Here is a 6,562-nt window from a genome sequence, read left to right as displayed (position 1 = left end):
CTCCTTGTTTTCTTGCCTTATCAATAATTTTATGTAATGCACCACCCTGTCCAATAGGTGGTGCTGTAGGATTAAGTCCCATAGTGGGCGGCTGAGGATACAGCGCCCTGCCCTGCGGCGCTGGAAACATTTCTGGCTGTCCATACTGACTTTCTGGGGGCCACGGATACTGAAGTCCGGCTGGCGGCCAGTATTGATAGGCTACTGGCGGCTGGGTCTTATTTTCTATCGGCTGATATCGTGTCTTAGACTCTGTTGGCTCTGCTAATTCTGGACCTTTTTCTTCTAATTTTAATGTTTCTGGATATATCACCTCCTGTAATTGATTATCGTTAACGTTTTGTGTTGACCGAGCCATTACCGGCTCTGCTACATATTTACAATGTGAACTTTCCGTTCCTTTCTGGGATTCTGTCCCTGCCTCTTTCTCACAATCTATTACACAGCTTTCAGGGACATCAGAAACTGAAACGCTATCTTCTTCTGTTTGAAATGGTTCTAAAGCTACTTTAATAATGACCCAATCGTTCCATACTGTAAGTGGGATGATTTTACCTTCCCTATTTGCTTGTTTTAATTCTCTGCCAATTTTTTCCCAGTCTTTTAGATTTAAAGTTCCCTGTTCTGGAAACCATGGGCAAAATTGTTCTATTGTTTGAAACAGTATAATTAGATTTTTTGTAGAGACTCTAACTCCCCCTCTTTTTAAAATAATTTTAATAAAGCTGGGATAAGAGGCATATTTACTTTTAGTTTGCCCCATTGTGACCCTGGGTTCTTCCGAGCGCACAAGCTTACCGCAAGGCTGATTGTAGAGGTACTCGGGAATCTCTACTCGACTTGTCCTCAATGACCACGCTGGAGCATACCTTCACCCTAGAGAAAAGCACCCATGTTGGGCACCAGATGAAGGGGTGGCCTGCCCCTCCACACCTGCGGACATTTCTCATCAGGTGCAACGAGACTTGAGAAAAGAAATGAGACACAGAGACAAAGTATAGAGAAAGAAAAAGTGGGCCCAGCGGACATGCGTTCAGCATACAGAGGGCCGGCGCCCGCGCCGGTCTCTGAGTTCCTTCAGTATTTATTGATCATTATCTTTTCCATCTGGAAAAGGGGAAGTGGCAGGACAATAAAGTCATAGCAGGGAGGTGGTCAGCAGAAAGGCATATGAATAAAGATCTCTGTGACACGAATATGTTTAAGGAAAAGTGCTGTGCTTTGACATGCATATATGCAAACATCTCCATAAACATTTTCAGTGCATAAAGAGCACTGATTGCTGCTAGCACATCCTACCTTCAGTGCTAAGGCGGTTTACTCCTTTCTCAGGAAATAGAACATACAATTGGGTTTTACACCGAGACATTCCATTGCCCACGGACGGGCAGGATACAGATGCCTTCCTCTATCTCAACTGCCAAGAGGCCTTCTTTCCTCTTTTACTAATCCTCCTCAGCACAGACCCTTTACAGGTGTCGGGCTGGGGAACCATCAGGTCTTTCCTTTCCCACAAGGCCATATTTCAGACTATCACATGGGGAGAAACCTTGGACAATACCTAGCTTTCCTAGGCAGAGGTCCCTGCGGCTTTCCACAGTGTTTGTGTCTCTGGGTACTTGAGATGAAGAGAATGGTGATGACCTTTAACCAGCAAGCTGCCTTCAGGCACTTGTGTAACAAAGCACTTCCTGCAGAGCCGCAAATCCATTAAACCTTGAGTAAACACAGCACAGTCCTTGTCTCTGCAAGAACAGGGTTGGGGGTAGGGTTACAGATTAGCAGCATCTCAAGGCAGAAGAATTTTTCTTAGTACACAGCAAAATGGAGTCTCTTATGTCTACTTCTTTCTGCATAGACACAGTAACAGTCTGATCTCTTTCTTTTCCCCACACTTGAAGTAAGAGTATTTTAAAATTTTTTAGCAAAGGAAATGAATTCTGACAGGTTTTGCACTAAAGACATTTGCGTGTGAGGAAAACAGGAAAAACACTATGCTGTGAAAAGCAAATGCTGTTGAGATTGTCTCACAAACACAAATTGCGCTTCAGCATGTAGGTTTGGGCCTCAGTTTGGGCACATTTTACTTTTTTTTTTTTTTTTTTGAGATGGTGTCTCACTCTGTCGCAGCCCAGGCCGGAGCGCAGTGGCCGGATCTCAGCTCACTGCAAGCTCCGCCTCCCAGGTTTACGCCATTCTCCTGCCTTAGCCTCCCCAGTAGCTGGGACTACAGACGCCCGCCACCTCGCCAGGCTAGTTTTTTGTATTTTTTAGTAGAGACGCGGTTTCACCGTGTTAGCCAAGATGGTCTTGATCTCTTGACCTCGTGATCCGCCCGCCTGGGCCTCCCAAAGTGCTGAGATTACAGGCTTGAGCCACCGCGCCCGGCCAGGCACATTTTACAAGCGCACCGTTGGTGGAACTTAAGGTGAATTTAGGACTTATATGTACATACATACACATAATACACACGCACACACACACACATACACGCTGTCTTCCTATCTTGTCTAAGGTGGTCTCCAACTCTGGGTCTCAAGCGATCCTCTGCCTCCCCTTCCCAAAGTGCTGGGATTACAGGCGTGAACCACCTCGCCCAGGCCATTTTAGTTTAATATTTTTAATTTAAATACACAATCCAAAAATTACATAACAAGTACAGGAAGCCCACTTTATGCCAGTTTTACAAAAACAGTAAAGATATATCAATGACAAAGCATCAAAGTGGCAAAATCCTGAAGTACTGAGAGAAAAAAAGTTATTCTAGAATTCGATGCCAAATTGAAATATCTTTCAAAATTGTGACTGAAATCAGAACATTTAAAGACATACAAAAAATGACAGAATTCACCGAACCACACTACAAGAAATGTTAAAGGAGTCCTCCAGGCGTTAAGGATAAGGATACCAGACAGAAACCTGAACCTACACAAAGAAAGGGAGACAACTGAAAATTGCTGTGTACGTACTTGAATGTTGGGGTTTATAACAAGTCCAAAATCAAATTACATGACAACACTAGCATGAAGGCCAGAAGGGGAGGTATAATGTCACTTGATGGCAGACGGATAAAGATGTATTCTAGAAACCCTAAAGCCATCACTGACATAACAAAAGAAAGAGTTACGGCTAATAGGCCAAATAAGGAAAGAAAATAAAATGATATTAAAAAAAAAAACCCATGCAATCGCTGGGTGCGGTGGCTTGCAATCCCAGCACTTTGAGAGGCCAAGGCAGGCAGATCACTTGAGGTCAGGAGTTTGAGACCAGCCTGGCCAAAATGGTGAATCCCCCGTCTCTACTAAAAATACAAAAATTAGCCCAGTTTGGTGGCTTGCACAGGCCTGTAATCCCAGTTACTTGGGAGGCTGAAGCAGGAGATTCGCTTGAACCCGGGAGGTGGAGGTTGCAGTAAGGTGAGATTGTGCTACAGTACTACAGCCTGGGTGACAGAGCGAGACTGTCTCAAAAATAAATAAATAAACAAAAACTGTAATCACTATGCTGGAAAAACTGCTCTCCAGGCCTCTCTCCTATAGAAATACACAAATAGCCAATGAGAAGTGTACGAGAATGATCACTGCAGCATTATTTGTGATCATAAAATAATAAAGCCAAACTAATTTCAAAGACACATGAAAATAGTTTTATCTATCTAACAAACAGCAACAATTGAACAGACAATGGAAGCAAGTCCTTTGCCAAAAGGAACACAAAGGGTCATGATGATGCTACTCCTCCAAGGATTGTAGGGTTCCCAGGAGCCTAGTTTTCGGTCTAGTTCTGCGACATCTTATGCTTGGGGAGCTACAGGTTCTCGTGTTCGGGGGATCTTTCAGGTTCTATCTCCATTTCCCCTCAATTCCTCCCCATTCTGCTACAATAAAAAAACAATTCTCACCTCCGGAAGATCCCGCCTGTGCCTCCGCGCCAGCCTTTCAGGGGGTGTGGATGTCTGGTCCACTGAAGGGGTGGCCTACCCCTCCACACCTGTGGGCGTTTCTCCTTAGGTGGAATGAGAGACTTTAGGAAAGAAATGAGACACAAAGTATGGAGAAAGAAAAAGAGGGCCCAGGGGACCGGAGCTGAGCAAAGACAGGACCCACGCCGGCACCGGTCTCTGAGTTCCCTTAGTATTTATTGATAATTATCTTTACCATCCTGAAGATAAGGGAGTGGCAGGACAATAGGATCATTGTAGGGAGAAAATTAGCAGTAAGAGGTATGGGTAAAGATCTCTGTGACATGAATAAGTTCAAAGGAAAATGCTGTGCCTTGATATGCATATGCAAACATCTCCATAAACCTTTTAGCAGCATTGTTTCGGCAAGTCCCACCTTTTGCCCTAAGGCGGTTTTCTCCTTTCTCAGTAAACAAAGCATACAATCGGGTCTCACACTGACATGTCCCATTGCCCAGGGACAGGCAGGAGACAGATGCTTTTCTCTATCTTAACCGCCAACATCTGCCAAAAGGCCTTCTTTCCTCTGGTACTAGTCCTCCTCAGCACCGACCCTTCACGGGTGTCGTGCTGGGGGACGATCAGGTCCTTCTCTTCCCACGAGGCCCTATTTCACACTATCACATGGGGAGAAACCTTTGACAATACCCAGCTTTCCTAGGCAGAGGTCCCTGCGACCTTTGGCCGACCTTTGGCCTTGTACGTGTCCCTGGGTACTTGAGATTAAGAGAATGGTGATGACCTTTAACCAGCAAGCTGTCTTCAGGCACTTGTTTAACAAAGCACATCCTGCATAGCCCAAAATCCATTAAGCCTTGAGTCGCCACAGCACATATCTCTTGCAAGGGCAAGGTCGGGGGTAGGGTCACAGATTAACAGCATCCCAAATACAGAACAAAATGGAGTCTCTTATGTCTACTTCTTTCTATATGGACACAGTAATAGTCCGATCTTTCTTTGTTTTCCCCACAGTCCACCGCTCCCCGGCTTCTTTTCCTGCTTTTGCTTTTCCCTTCCCCCGCTCCCGCACTCAGGCCTCTAGACCCCACCACCGCCCAGCTGAGTCCCCCACGGCTCCACTGCGCAGAAAGTGCACTGGAGGCCCTGCTGCTTGCCGCCCGCCGGTGCCGAGAAGTCAACTAAACAAATGCTTTGTAAAAAGAACTTTTCCATGGAAAAATCTCTCATGATTTCCATTCTCAAGGCTCTTCGAAGGACTAAAAACTAAAGGCGACGATGGATTCATTCGACAAGTCCTAGTCGGGCAGCCTGGAGAGTGCCAGACCCTGCTCCCCGCTAGGGGACCCACGAACGACCCTCGCCGCCATCCCTGCCCTGGTGGAGCGCCGGTGCTTGGGACACAGGATCCGAAGATGGCAGCGGCAGCTCCGCGGGGGCCCGAAAGCGACCTGGCAGGGTGGGCACACGCTCCCTCACTGGGTGAAGGTGGCACAAAGAACAGGAAGAGCCATCCCGGGAGCCACGTGGCATTCAGCTTCCCTTGGGCTCCCAGGAGGCTGGGGCCGGGGTCGCAACGGGGGCGTTTCTGGGGGTTTCTGAAGCAGGCGAGGGGCACGGCGGGCGAAGGCCATTCGGCTGTCCTTCTGGCTCCAGAATCTCCCAAGGCGCAGGTGTCCAACGTGACCAGCGCGACTCACCGCTACAATCTTTTCGATTTTCCGAGGCCTTGCTCAGTGGTCCTGCCTGGCGGGCCCTGAGGAAGGGACGGAGGAAGTTTAGTGAGTGCGCCCTTCCTATAGCGCCCAGTAGAGATCACAGTACCTGACTCTGTGGCGCAATCGGTTAGCGCCTTCGGCTGTTAACCGAAAGGTTGGTGGTTCCAACCCACCCAGGGACGCTTGTTGAATGCTTTTAAAGCATTCACGCATTGTCAATCACTACATGAATGGGCAAAAATGAATTATCTTCATTACTATCTTCATCACTACATGAATTATCTTCCCGGAGTCCTAGGCCACTAATTTGTGACTTATCCATGTCCAGGGACAAGGCACCTCCCCGACCAGATTCTTAACCGGGTATCTCCTGAAATCCTGGGTTTATACCTGTGTAACTCAGGAATCCTGAAACAGAGACCTAGGAACCCACTTTTAGTGTGATAAAATTCTAATTCAGTCCGTTATACGCTTAAACGAGTAATTTACATGCCTCCATTTTTTCATATTTTAGTAATAGGAGTCCAGTAGTATCCCCAGGATGTGACTGAATTTACTGATTGTTCTATCAATAATGTGACCAGTGGAATCATTCATCATCATAGTGATCCTCTCCATCATTTTTGAAAACAGTATTTTTCCCCACTTTGTACATGATTTATTTAACCCTTTTCAAAATGTTTTTGTTAGCCAGGCGTGGTGGCATGTGCCTGTAATCCCAGCTACTTGGGATGCTGAGGCAGGAGAATCGTTTGAGCCTGAGAGGTGGAGGCTGCAGTGAGCCCAGATCGCACCACCACACTCCAACCTGGGCAACAGAATGAGACTCCATCTCAAAAAAAAAAAAAAAAAAATGTTTTTGGGATAAGGTTGGTTTCATGGTTTTAGGATTACAAAGAATGCTTCAGTCAACATTCTTGTACAC

At 46.5% G+C, this 6,562-nt stretch overlaps 1 non-coding gene across 1 annotated transcript; it reads left to right on the top strand.

The window, feature by feature from the left end:
• The first annotated feature begins 5,745 nt into the window (after positions 1-5,745).
• Positions 5,746-5,819, top strand: TRNAN-GUU. The gene has a single exon. It is a non-coding gene; the product is annotated as a tRNA-Asn (tRNA).
• Positions 5,820-6,562: the final 743 nt, after the last annotated feature.

Source organism: Rhinopithecus roxellana, chromosome 8 (genome assembly GCF_007565055.1).
Source record: "Rhinopithecus roxellana isolate Shanxi Qingling chromosome 8, ASM756505v1, whole genome shotgun sequence".
Lineage (NCBI taxonomy): Eukaryota > Metazoa > Chordata > Mammalia > Primates > Cercopithecidae > Rhinopithecus > Rhinopithecus roxellana.
The sequence above is the reverse complement of the archived record's forward strand: the minus strand, read 5'-3'. Positions and strand labels throughout refer to the sequence as shown.